Genomic DNA, 14,733 nt, shown 5'->3' with positions numbered 1-14,733 from the left:
CTGTGGTCTTTTGTTAAGTAACACTGAAGAAATTGGCACCCAGCAGGGGTGTGAAATGATCTCTCCCTGCTTACAGGACCACAGAAATTGGAGATGTCAGTGAGAAAAAGTTTCACAGTTGGAAAAGGTTCCCTAAAGAACCTTTGTCTCACCTATAATTCCCTGGGAACATGTGCTAGTAAGGAAGAAATACTGTAGCTTCTGTCAGTCAAATAGTCTGCTTTTTTGCCGTGTCTTTCATTCCACTTGCAAAAAATCCCAATGCTGCTAGGAGTAGCTAATGCAGTGCCATTCGGAGGTAGTGTAATACAATCACCATCATCACTAGCCATTGGCTGTACTGGCTATGGCTGATGGGATTTGTAGTCCAAAATATCTGGAGGGTTCTGCACTGGCCACCCCTGCTCTGGTTCCTCCATATCTTTCTGCCCCACTGGAAATCATCCTCAAGGCAGCCTCTCCCATATAAATGGCAGCGCTCAGGCCTCCCTCACGTACAATAAAAGGTGCCGTAGAATAGATGTGCACATTTCCTTTCAAACTCTTATTAGAGAAAGTGGTGACTTGAGCAAGTTTGAAATCCGCATTGTCTAGACAAGATCAGTCAAAAATATGAGAGGGGGAAATATGCTAGATCATGCTCTTCTGTGTCCATTATGCAAATCTCACTGTAAATGTAAAGACCTGACAACACCTGTCACCGAAGCAGCTAACGACATCTTATGGCAAGGTGAAGGAACACTGTGATTCTACAATGTGGAAGAAAGGTCATCTACTAATGTGACTTGTTCTTTGTTAGTTTGTTTTGATACCTGCTGTGTTTCCAACAGGGCACAATATTCAAGAAAAGTCAAACTTGCGTTTCTAGAAATGCATGTACAGTACACATTCTCCCTCATCCCATTAATCTGAGATTGTCCACATGGTGCCCTCCGGATGTTCCTGGGATACAACTCTCATCAACAACATCTGACATTGCCAGTGCCAAGGATGGTGGAAGCTGTGGTCCAACTACTCATTGGCAACCCCTGCCATAAACTCTCATGGGAAGGCATCCCAGTAAATGTATTTCTGAGGTTTGCCTATGATAAAAAATGTTGCAAAGGACCCGGACATTACAGGCTTTCCTTTACTCACTTTGACATTCTTGCATGTTTCTTATCCGACATTGTCTTCTTTGACATGAACACCAGGCAGTGTCAAAAATCGACTATACACCTTGGGAAAATGCTAATGGTGCCTCAAAGCTGACCTATTGACAGTGCTTTTTTCCCCCCAGGGGGAAAAATATGGAAAGATCCTAGCCTAGATGTATTTCTATTACAAACACAGAGAAAAATGGATTAGATGTACTAATCATATAATGCAGACGCACTAAGAAGAAAAATATGTTTCGGACAGAATGTATAATATAATCATTTGCCAGTGGAATCAAAAATTAAAATAACATGAGGGAAGTGGATATAAACCTGAAATCTGCTCCATGGAGACTATTGGCAGTCTGTGGGTAAGCATTTAGTGCATTGTACTTGAAAATAGACTTAGCCTGGCATGGTTAGCTCTCAGTCCCAGTTCACGTTTTCTAAAAATGGGTTGTTGTTGCTACTCGCTTGGCAGTGTGGTTGCAAATGTGAAAGAAGATTATACATCAATTTCCCTCACAAACGAGCACACTTTGTTCTTTCTGCATTATCCAACTTTGGCTTTAACTTTATCTTCTTTTCCCTTGGGGCTCCCTAACTTAATGTCCTCATGAAAACAACTTGCTCTCTTTTTTTGGAAAACAATGTCCAACTCCCAAAATTCCATCATCCAGTTTTGCATGCAGAAAGTTTCAGGTTTTATCCCAGGCATTTCCAAGCAGGATTTGGAAAGATCCCTATCTGAGACCCTGGAACATGCAAAAGATGAGGGGACTCCAATTTCCATTAACCCTAGTGAGCATATTGAGTAATCAGGGAAGATGTGAGTTGTAGTTCAACAACATCTGGAAAGGCTGGTGTAGACAATACTGTGCTAAAATGGCCAGTGCTCAAGGCAGCTCCCTGTGCTTCATACAACAAACTGAGGAAGTAATAGAGATGTTGAAGGAACCAAAATGTTACCTGAATTTTTGACTATGAACACAGATAGGATGAAGGATTGTCCCATCTCAGAAAACATACTGGTCTTTTGTCAAGCTCATGTAACCGGTGCATTTACTTAGTGATTTTCTGAGAAAAAGGCAAACTGCTAAAATAGGAAGGGAGGGGGAGGAAACCTTGGGAAATACCAAGAAGCCAAAGAGGCAAACTCCAGACAAGTTTGTCCATGAAAGTGAATCACTGCCTCTATCAGCCTTGCGCTATATATATATAAAAGCTCACTGTAAACATTTTCCACCTGTTTAAAAGCCACTTCACCAGCAGAGCTGAGAATCCGGTTTCAAGTATGGATAACAAATATATAAAGCACTGTGAAGCCAATTTGCTGTGAAGATGGCAGGGACTTATACGGATGTTCTGCTCACTACAAGTTCCAAAAGTTGTCTTCTTTTAATGAGGAAGCAAGGGATCTGGGCAAAGCAACAGCCAGTGTCCTCTGAGAGGTTGAATAGTCAGGTTTGTTGTGGACATAATGTACCTCTTGGCTGACAAGTGAAGCAGGAGTGCCACGAAGAATTGTGCATGAACTCCAGGAATAGAGAACAACTCTACTGCAGGATTAAGCCTGTTTTTTACCTAGTTATAAGTCAGTATGATATAGTATTAGAGTTGCCACTGCATTTTGGTTAAAATGAACATTTCCAGACATTTCCGAAGTTACTGCTTAGGTGAAATACCCACCGAGAGTTTTAATCAGGATGAATAGCTTTGAATGCTTGTACACCTTCTTCAAGGCATTGGAAGGAATTCAGTGTCACACTAAGCTCCATCATGGCAGGCACATCAGCCAGCCAGATGAAACAATTCTCTCTCCTACCCCTGCATGCTATTCTGAGGGTTCTCCTGTCCCTCCCAAGCTAATTTGAGAGAGAAGGGGGAAAGCCTCCTTGTTGAAGCAGAAGTCCTTGCATAGGGCTTCTGCTGGCAGTGGTCAAATCCCACCCACTGAGTTGGATCGAGACTCAGTCATGAGTAGGAATGGAGGAGAAATTTGATTTAGTCTGTATTAAGGGTGAATTGACCCAAAATTCACTTTCCAAAACAATACATGATCCAAAACCCAGCCATCCTTCAAAATTCACACTTCTCCAAATTTTGCAATATATTTTTATTCCAGCCAAGTAATATGTGTATAAATGTATATACAAGGGTGAAGTGTGCATTAAGCTATATAAAATCTATATCTATCACACAGGGAGAGAGAGAGAGAGAGAGAGAGAACACCAACTGGCAACAAGTGCACGCATTTTAAAACAAGAATTGTCTGAGATCTAGATGGAACCCCAGCCGATATTCTGGCTGCTGCATTTTGGACCACCTGAAGTTTCCTAATGCGGGTTCTCTATCATAGAGAGCACGATTTGTGGTGGGAGCTGGCAAAACCACCCCTAAATCTGAAGATGGGGCATGAGTGGTCACTGTCTGATTGGTTCTGGGCTGTTGTTGGGCAAATTAGTATGTTGCAAGTTGTAGGTCCAACCAATGGGTTATAAAAGACTAAACGCATGGTTTCTCTTTCTCTTTGGCTACGTTTCGGATCCCCACCATCCCTCCTCTGTTTTTAGGCCTCTGTGTTGACATTGCTGTGCCTCTCATGGGGTCGCCTGTATTCAGGGGCCTGGTAGGAATTTTTTCCATTTGGCTGATTGGCTGGTGCCATCTGGTTTTTTGCCTACTGCATAGCAAATAGTCACAAATTGTAAGGTTGGCAGTTAGGCATTGGTTATTTTTGTTGTATTAAAGGGTCTTGTTGATTTTGTTGGCCCCAAGTTAATGCCTGCGTGGTGGGGGAAATTCCGGTCAGGAATACAGGGGCTCTATGCAGTGTCCGTAACCCCAGGTCGGGGGCCAGGACCGCGTATTGAGCCCCTGGGAGCCTGAAGGGAGAGGGGAGAGTTCATGCACCCGGGTCCCCGTCTCTCCCTGTAGGATTTCCCCTTGTTGACAAAGCAAGTTTTTATTTCTGTCCTTAGGTGACAGTTGAGAACCAATGCCTACGCAACCACTCACATATTGTGTATTTAATAAAAGTTGTAGCCAAATTCATGCCAAAAACCATTAAAAAAAAATTCTGTCTATGTTGTGAGTTATTTGAGGGGTGGTTTGGGGACCTCCACATGCAATTGTAAACCTCTGCATGGATCTGCACGCAATATTGCAGCGTTAATTCACTTGGAGAGACGCCTCTGCTTGAAATCTCATGCACTTCTGTGAAAAGGCGGCAACACAGCTGATTTCTGATTCCCAAGTTAGGTTGGGAGAGGCAGAGAAATAGCTTTGGATTTAACAGATCTGATTTGAACCCACATATAACTGGAAAACCATAGATTCAGATATAAAGTGACTCTTGTGACGAGTGCACCCTCCAAATAAAAACAGATTTTCCCAGAATGGAATCTTCCAATACTTTCTACGAACAAAATAAAACTGCTGTTTCTCTACTTTTTTCTTCTATAAGGCACAGAATGGTGTTTGAGAGTACCTGTTGACAGTGAGAATTACAGCTGACACACAAGTTACTCTAACATTTGCAGTAATCAGCAAATTTTGCACTCAGCTTCCCGGCGAATTGGAGCAGGCGGGGTTGCGTCTTTAATATTTCCTCCATGCTTTCTGAGGATCGCAAATGGAAATATACACAGCTGAAAAGGTTTCTCATGTATTGATTCATGTCTGTCACAAAATATATATAATGAGCGAACAGCTGCCTCAGTGGTCCGCTGTCATTGGCAATCTACAGTGCAAGCAGTATGCTGGAGAAGAGAGAGAACTATTAAGCGACCTTAGCATTTTAACCTCAGAATGTCTAAGTTGTCAGTCAACCAGTGTACTTCACAAACTAACGTTTATCACAGCTTGAAACTCTATCACTGTCAAAAGATCTGGGCTGCTGCCAAAAATGCAGTCTTTCATTTTTTTTTGTAAATTAAATGTTTGCCATTATTAATTCCTAGTGGAGTATGAGGAACCCAAATGTGCTAGTGCTGAGGACCAAAGAACAATAGGCAGGTTAAGTATCACCTGTGAACTAAATTTGGGTGCGATGCATGCATGAATAGGGTCTTTAAAAAACAAAAACAACCAGACTTACTTGGTTCAGGGATGGGTTCAAATAATTCCTTTCCCATGTATGTGTGTATCCTCTCTTCTCTCAGTCTAGTTTTGTTATAGTGGAGCTAAATGTTGCTAAATCTCCTTGCATCTGCCTGGACCCTAATTGCAAGGACAGACCTTCTCTCCCTTGAAAAAGGTAAAGGGACCCCTGACCGTTAGGTCCAGTTGCGGACAACTCTGGGGTTGCATGCTCATCTCGCTCTATAGGCCGAGGGAGCCGGCGTTTGTCCTTCCGGGTCATGACTAAGCCACTTCTGGCAAACCAGAACAGCGCACAGAAACACTGTTTACCTTCCCACCAGAGCGGTACCTATTTATCTACTTGCACTTTGACGTGTTTTTGAACTGTAGGTTGGCAGGAGCAGGGACCGAACAATGGGAGCTCACCCCGTTGCGGGGATTTGAACCGCTGACCTTCTGACTGGCAAGCCATAGGCTCGGTAGTTTAGACCACAGCGCCACCTGCGTCCCTTGACACATATATAAATTTTAACATTTAAAATACACATTTTTCTCATTTTAGAGTTGTCTGCCCTCCCATAAAAGGATACTCATGTGAACCAGCTTTACATTGTGGTCCATTGTGGTCAATTTTTATAGTTTACTTTTTACTGCTTCCAGCTTCACAATTCATTTTGTGCTATCTTCTGACCTGGGATTAAGCCCCATTGAACTCAGTGCACTAGCTTCCATAATCTGCACATACATGCACATAATCTGCACATACATGCACATAATATGTGTTGTTAGTAAGTAATCCAGACTCTCAGCTTTGTACTTTTGTTGTGTACAAACTTCACTCACCTGGCAAGGTGGTATATTATCTGGTTTACAAGTTGTGGAGAAATAACCTCTTACAGAGGGATAGTTCTTGGTCTCCTTTGGAGACATTGGCTCTGAGCGATTTGTGAGGGTTATCTGGGAATAAGATGAGTCATAATGAGTCGTTCCACTCCTTTTTCTGCTCACACTGTAACGATCACCTGCGCTGAAGAAACTTGTGCATCAAGAGAAATGCTTTGAAAAAATGTTTTCTGCCCTGTGGGGGAGCCATGCTGAATCCAGGTATCAAACAAGCTGCTGTAGGTCAAATAAAGCCAAAGCAAAAAGTCAAAGAGTGACTTCCTACTGCTTTGAGAGATGCACATGATATATCAATCACAACACAGAAAGAGAGAGAGAGACCAACAAGTGCTAGAATGCTATTTGCCTGTCTTCCTTGATTACTGACATAAGCCCATCAATTGAAATCAACCACTTTGATTTCATAAATATTGTTTTGAGTTTGGGATTTTTTTCCTGCTGTCCTACTATTTGCTCAATATAATGATTTTTATTTTTATTTTTACGATGCAAGGGATCTGATGTGAAAAGATGTTGCTACTCCTTCCCTGTTTGATTGCCGGTAAAAATTTAAAGAAGAGACTACAGCTGGCTGGGACTAAGAAATATAATTGACGAAAAGCAGCATGAGAAAGGATCTCGAGTGGCTGAGACTGTAGATAAGAAATTATATGAGAAAAGTAGCCAATCAATAGGAACACAGCATGTTATCTCAAGGATAGCTGAAGCAGAGCATATTCAGATTGGTTTCACTCTTCCCAAGCTTTTTCAGACAAGATTTAGAAATAGTTTGGGCTCCTCCCTACACTTTTTTCTTTGAAAATTTAGAAATTCATATCCAACCCATTCAGAATGAAAAGGAGGCAAATTCTGTGTCCCTTTCCTTTCACCAAAGAGATCAAAAGCCATAACCTTTTTGCAATACCTTCTCATTCTTTCAACTTCTACTAAATTATTTCAAACAGCAGAAACATTAGGGGTTGGGAGATCCATAACACAGGGTGAAGAACATGATTGAGAACCACATAGTCAGAGGCCACATTCCAGTACTAGATGGTGCCAGACCCACACACAATTTCTCGTTTTTCCGTTATCAAATTCAGCACTACAGATGTAAGTTTGTGAACTTTATTTTAAGGGTGTATGCAAATTTGTCAGCATTTAATGCAAATTTCTCCTATTATACAGTAGGAAATTAATAATATACAGTGGTACCTTGACTTACGAAAGACTTGACAACCGGATTTTTCGACTTACGAATGGGGGTATTGGCCGCGCACTCATGAATGTCTCGACATCCCCCCCCCCCCCAAAAAAACCCACAGCGGTTTTAGATAGGGATTTTTCGACTTACGGATTTTTAGATAGGGTTGCTTCGACTTACGAATTTTTCAGTTTCCAATGCATTCCTATGGTAAATTGTGTTTCCAATGGCATTTTTCGACTTACAAATTTTTCAACTTATGAAGGTGCTTTCGGAACAGAGGCACCACTGTATAATATAATATAATTATATCCTATAATACAATACAAAACTACTCCAAGGGAAACAGAGGTATCCAAACAACTCTCAGCATCCTTAACAAACTGCAATCCCCAGCTTTCTTTGGAAGAAGCCATGACTGTTTAAAGTAGTATGTGTATTTAAATACAACTTTCTGTACTTATTTTCTTTTAAAGCACAGATTAGTAACATAAACGGACTGATGACTGAACACTTGCGAAACTGACGTGGCCAAGAAATAGATTTATCCGTTCATCCATCCATCTTTATGCTAGACAAAGCAGTTTGTTGGCATCATTCATTCAGTATTTGGTATGAGATTTCTTGTTGCTGCTGCTTTGCTCTACTTCTAATGACTAGTTCACTGAATCTTTCTCTAATACTTACAGGCACACACACCCTATTAAACCGCAGCTCATAAGAATTGCTGGAGCAAAAATCTCTCGTTGCGCAAGACCTCTGCTTTTTATGAAAGGGGACTGAGTAATAAAATTAAGAGCAAATGACTCAGCGAGTACATGTTTACACACAAAAACTTCATTAGCCAGAGTTTACCTTCCCATAAATCTAATTTTATCAAAGTAGGTACCTGAGATGGGAAAATGCATGCTCTTTTGACAACCAGACTGTGTATGAGTTACATAATTTTATGTTACACTGTGCATGCTATAATCTCTCACTTATTAGTTGCCTAATCGATCTGATGAAAAAAGAAAACATCAGACATGAGCAAAAAAGTAGCTCTGTATCCTCCTTCTCCTCCTGTAGTTAAACAATGCCCAGAAAAAGGCAGAATTGGCTTCCTGCATAATATGAAGTAGCTGGGTAATTAATGAACAAGCAAACCCTTTCTAATTCTGAAAGCACTATAAAATGTTTCTATCAGCATAGAGCCTTTCTGTTTCTCAGCTGTTATGTGGCTGCTCAACAGCTTCTAATTAGTCCATAGCAATTAACTCCATCTGACCTCATTATGGTTTGAAGAAGTTTTATTTAAAGTTCATGTTGACTATAGATTAAGGGCGGGGGGTGGGGGGGAATGCTATGAAAAATATGGAGGAATATATTGCTGTTCCTTATCACAATGCTGATGTTCATGCAGCTCTGTGGTTCTTCAGTTCCAGCCTGAAAAATACTTCCAGTAGGGCATAATCCACCTAGAATCACAGAATTATAGAGTTCAAAGGGACCGCAAGAGTCATCTAGCCCACAGCCCTGCAATGCAGTAATCTTTTGGCCAACGTGGGGTGTGAACTCACAGCCCTGAGATTAACAGTCTCATGCTCTACCGACTTGCTCTCAACATGTGAATTATACATCTAGATGTATGATTCACGATCTGAGTGCTGTTTCACACAACAGCAAACCCACAGTTGCTTCCAGGCCTGTAAGACAGGTGCTTGCAAATGGATTTTTCAGATTCAAAATTCAATCACATTTGCTACTCCCCCTACATCTGCTGCTTGATACTAGGGATGGGGGAGAAATTTGCTTCAGTTCACTCTGAAAAGCGAAGCATCCCTAATTCATGCTTTCCGAAACAATACATGAATCCAAACACAGCTAAATTTGCACTTCTCCAAATTTTGCAGTGCAGGTCTCCAGCCAAGCAATGTGTACACATACAAATGTCATGTGTGAGTAAAGCGACTCCCACATCTACTGTATGTAGTGCATGTTTGCAATTTTTAGCCGCTGTTATGCCTTTATTAAATGAAAATGTTTGGATTGTTCTCAATATTGCAGTACAGAACAAAAATATGGCTAGCCTATGCAAATTCAATTACTTCTAGCCCTGTTTCATGAGGATTTCAGGATAATATTCTAGGACCAGCATTTTATTATTATTATTTCAGACAAAATAGTTTCCTTCTAATCATCTTGGTCAACAAAACCAAGTTGATTGTTCTTTCTCTTTCTCTAATTTCTTAAACTCAAAGATCCACTTAGTACATATTTGAAAGGTCTTTCAGATAGAAACACATTCTTTCGTTTATTGAAAAGGTGCTGACAAAGCTTTGTTTTTGTACTTATAGCTACAAAAATGGTTTTAAATGATGGGATTATTTTTTATTTGCACCCTAATGTGGTCCAGGAAATAAAACGTTCCACTATAGCTTAAAGATATATTAGTACTTTCACTGTTATATCAATTGCATGAATCTCCATAAATAAAAAAGCATTAGGATAAAATAAAAATGTGTGACATTCTCATTTTCAACCATTTAGATCGCATTTTTTAATTTCATGTCAAGTAAATGTGGCAAGGTACTAAGGCAGAAATGTCATCTGAAGTATATAATTTAAGCTTCCTTTCTAATGCTTTTTTATACAATGACTGTTGAAGGATTATCTGCAGAATATTAAAAGATCCCAAGCATAACAAAGTTTATCAGGGATGCAAAACCATTGCAACGGAAGCCCACTTTTTATTAGTCAAAATGACTCGCTCTCTTTAGGAATGAGTCACATTTAGGAGGTATGATGGACAAGATGTGATCGTAATTTGTATATATTGGAAGCCACCCAATACCAGGAAGGATTCTTTCAGATGGGGAGCAGAAAAAGAAGCAGTGTGCTCTGGTTCCTATCTTGTCATTGGCCTTTTGCAAACCCCACAGCATGCACTTGTACAGGTGGGCGGGACAACCCACCTGTCAGTCTTGTGATATTATATGATTGGTAGGGAGGTAGTCCAACCCAGCTGTCAACGTGGTTCAGAAAGGTTCTTCACCCCTGGTTTATGTCATTTGCTGTTTTTGCTGTAACTCTGAGAAGAGAGGATCAAAGCTTATAATGCAGTCATGTAGCAGATTTCTTTATACCCTTGCCATGCTGAATTAGCTTGCTACATTTTAGCTTGTGATCCATGCCATCATACAAGAAAATCATTAACGAGAAGCTATTCCTTTGTCAAACATGTCATTCCACTTCCTCATTAGACATTTCTTTTTCATAGCTAAAGAATTATAATGAAAATAGCTCCCTGTAGTTTTGGTAGGCAAACCATAGGAATGAAAAATCAAATGTTCTGCCTGCTTTTCAAGCAAGCAGCCCTATTACTTCCATTAAATGTCTACTTTCATATCCTAAACTGAGATAGCTGGGCCTTGCTGTCAGCATGGTGCCGGGTAACTAAATCCAAGTATTTTAGGGTCAGAGACATATTTCTGAAAACTTTCAGCTCTTTCCGGTTTGACCTTCTTTTAAGAAGCAAAAGCACCACCAACACACTCATATAAACATTCTGAGTCTGATCAACTCAAGTATAAACAACACTTTTCTATCCTACATATATCATTCCAGGACTTCCCTTTGAACATCATACAGACCTGAGGCTTAATTGCTCCCATTTCTTCTTAGTTTTGATCCCATTGGCCACTGGTCTACCATACATATAGCACTGAACAAAGTTTGCTTGGACTCCATTGACAAAAATGGACTGCCAGCTCTCAGACTCTTTCATCCCAGCGTGGAAGTCCTGCCTGCTGCTGCTGTAGGCCTGTTTCTGATACCTAAATTCCTGTTTCATCCAGAATTACTTGGTTGCATGCCGAGGTACTAAGACTTCCCATCAATAACTCACACTTCACACAGAATTAAGTTTAAGGGGTTTTTTTTGCATTAATTTTGCCACAACTTTATTTATATACAACTAATGTGAGTGGTTTATTAGGCATTGGTTCCCCAGCCATCTGTCCCCCGCCTGGGAAAGATCTGACTCCCCTAGCGTACTGGGGAAGCCAGGATAGGTAAGCACCCTCTGAGAGAGGCCGGGGCAGGGCCACCAAGCCCTTAACCTCTACCCCAGATGCTCCCCGAAGCTCATGCGCGGTCCTAGCCCCTACCGGGGGTACGGACAAATATGTGGAGCCCCAGGATTCCTTTAACGGAATACCCCTAAAGGCAGCAGCAATTTTGAGGGGTAGGCCCAGCCAAAATCCGTACCCCTCCACCATCCAATTTGAACCAATGCCTAACTGCAACCTTACAAGTTGTGACAGTTTGCTATGTAGTAGGCAAAAACCACAAGGCACCAGCCAATCAGCCAAGTGGCAAAATTCCTACTAGGCCCCCGCATCAAAACGGATGACCCCATGACAGGCAAAGCAATGTCATGTGCAAACAAACCCCTAAATAGAGGGAGGGAGGGAGGGAGGGAGATCTGTTGCAAGCACCAAAAGTGAAACCGCAAGCTGCTTGCTCGATATATATAGGGTGTGGCTGTCAATCAAATAAGTTGCAACATAACATTTTCCCCAGCAACAATACCTCAGTGGCCATCCAAACTGACCCGCCCAACAAACCAGGGAATGTCTTGTTAACCCTTCCGCAACCCATGCTCTCCTTAGGGGAGAACCTGCTATGTTGTGCTTTAAGGTCCTTAGACTATTATAGTTTCTTCACTTTGTCAGGCCAAGAATATATCTAGCTCACCATTCTGTTTCTGATAAATGGCTTGCCACAAACCGGAAGTCCCAGGAAAGTCCACAAAGGCAGAGGAACCACAAGGGATTGTGATAACAGTGTGGCTGCTAACCAAGAGCTACACATATATGCATCTTTACATGGTTTTAGAAAAGAACGTAAATGCACAATGTGGGAATGATTGTCAGGGTGTGTTGTGTTTCTGCTGCTTGACAAGTAGAGCTAGAACTGATCCAAAATTGTTATGAAGACTTTTTTTAGACTCTTTTCTTTTTCTCCCTGCTTCCTCCACAATCATACCTAGAAAAAAAGAAAAGCCAATTTGCTGAATTTCCCCCTGTTTTGGTGGGTGTCACTATTTCCTACCATCCATGCTCTGGAACATAGCTGCCAAGTTATCCCTTTTTTAAAGGGATTTTCCCTTATGCTGAATAGGCTTCCTCGCGAGAAAAGGGAAAACTTGGCAGCTATGCTCTGGAACTGTGCTAGGTTAGGACTCTGTGGTGCATACAAAATAGCATCCAGGCTTCATTGCCGCCACCGCCGCCACCACCACTGCTAATGGTTAGCCATGCTCCAGAATCTATTACAGAGTTTCTTATTTGCCTGGATAAATTTGATGAAATCCCCCTCCTTTCCAATTTCCTGTACACAGCTAGAGTCAATTATTTTTACAGACCATATGTGGACAGCTTTAGATAGAGAACAGATGCAAAACCTGCTAAATAGTTTTTAATGAATTAGCTGAAGTAAAATGTTTAGATGGTCAGGTCAGTCAGGCTCTATACAGGCTTGCCCTCCTGACAGCATGGGCAGTTCATATCTCCTTCAATCCTTCGATCCCCTCCTCAAATTCTATGGCTAGAACTAGGTAATTCTAGTCTCGCCTTTACAGCAAACACAAGTTTAAACTGGATACAGGTAATTAGGAAAACTACTTCAGGCATTGGCAGACTTGGTTATCTAAGACTCCTCTGCATGTCTAAATCCCTGTTAAAACAATAACATGAAGTTATTGTTCTACAATTTAATGCAGACATTTCCATTTGCCTGACTGAGCATGTGCACATTTTTTAGCTTCAATCAAAATTTCCTTTACAGGACACTGGCATTAAACATTTAAAGTTTCCTGAACATCTCTGAAAAGTACACTTCTTTTGTACACAAGTACCTTCCAGCATTTTTAAATTTAAACACAGTATTTTTCTTTATTGATATTGGTGTTATTTAATTTATGTATTTAAATTAATAATCTAATGCTAAGATGGCTTCTAAGTGGTTTCCAAAACAGAAAAAACACTTGCACAACATGGTTAAAATGCAGAAGAATGGAAAGTACACCAGAATTAAAATACAGAATGAAAAACAATCTCATTGGAAACATTCGGATATAAATGTTCATGATGATTAAAATATGCAACAGAACAAAGTTATTTAAACATGACAGCAGTTAAAACAAAAGAGTTGGGGCAAGAGAGGTCTTATAAGAAGGAGCGTCTCCACCCCCATCGTTCTGCCCGGACACTGAGGTCCAGCGCCGAGGGCCTTCTGGGTGTTCCCTCACTGCGAGAAACAAAGCTACAGGGAACCAGGCAGAGGGCCTTCTCGGTAGTGGCGCCCGCCCTGTGGAACGCCCTCCCAGCAGATGTCAAGGCAATAAGCAACTATTTTACTTTTAAAAGACAATTGAAGGCAGCCCTGTTAAGGGAAGTTTTCAATGTGTGACATTTTAATGTATTTTAATCTTTGTTGGAAGCCGCCCAGAGTGGCTGGATGGGTGGAGTACAGATAAATTATTATTATTATTATTATTATTATTATTATTATTATTATTATTATGTGTGTTTTCAAAAGCTAGAAGAATGCCAATACAGATGGTGTCTCTCTCTTCCTTTAGCAGGGTGTGCATTCCTCAACACAAGTGCCTCCAGTGAAAAAGGCCACCTCCACCTCACCAGAAATGGATAATCATCAGACCACAGTAAAACTATATGATGTGCTTCCACTTGCCTGAAGTCATAATATTTGATTGTTGTTCAATGCACCACATGTGGACCCAGAACTTCCATTGCCACTGATGGCAGATGAAGCTCCAGAAATACACAGGCTCTTTCCCTGCAAAGTAGCTGAAAATGGGATACTTCCTGATGCACATGCAAAGTCACACAACTGAATTGTGGAATACAGGATTCATTAAACAAGAGACTTGTTCTTCCATATTTTTTCAGAACAGGATCTCTGGTAAAAACCGTGACAATAAGTCGACTGATATCTCATTCTCTTGACAAGAATGGAGCTAGCATTTACTCTTTTCTAGAAATCTTGCTCTCTTTTTTTTTAAAGCACAGAGAGTAAAAGTGTATTATTTGAAATAAATGACACATGTTACTTATGCATACAATTTTCTACCTCTTTCAAAGAGAGTGCAAAAATAACTATAAATGGGCTTTGGGCACTTAGTTGTACAATGTGATAAAATAGTGGAAATTAGGTCTGTTGAATTATTGATGATTCAGCCCTAAGAATCGTGATTATTTCTGACCTTTTACACGAGTGAAAGGTGCTGTACAGGGAGATAATATTTTTCATGACTGAATGCCAAAAATAATCACCATGTTCCACCTTTTGAAATTATGGACATGAACTTGGTTTGGGAAGGGAAACTGGAATGGTGCAATTTCACCCTTTTTCATAGGGAAG

This window comes from Zootoca vivipara, chromosome 3, assembly GCF_963506605.1.
Source record: "Zootoca vivipara chromosome 3, rZooViv1.1, whole genome shotgun sequence".
NCBI lineage: Eukaryota > Metazoa > Chordata > Lepidosauria > Squamata > Lacertidae > Zootoca > Zootoca vivipara.
This window is presented reverse-complemented; position numbering follows the sequence as displayed.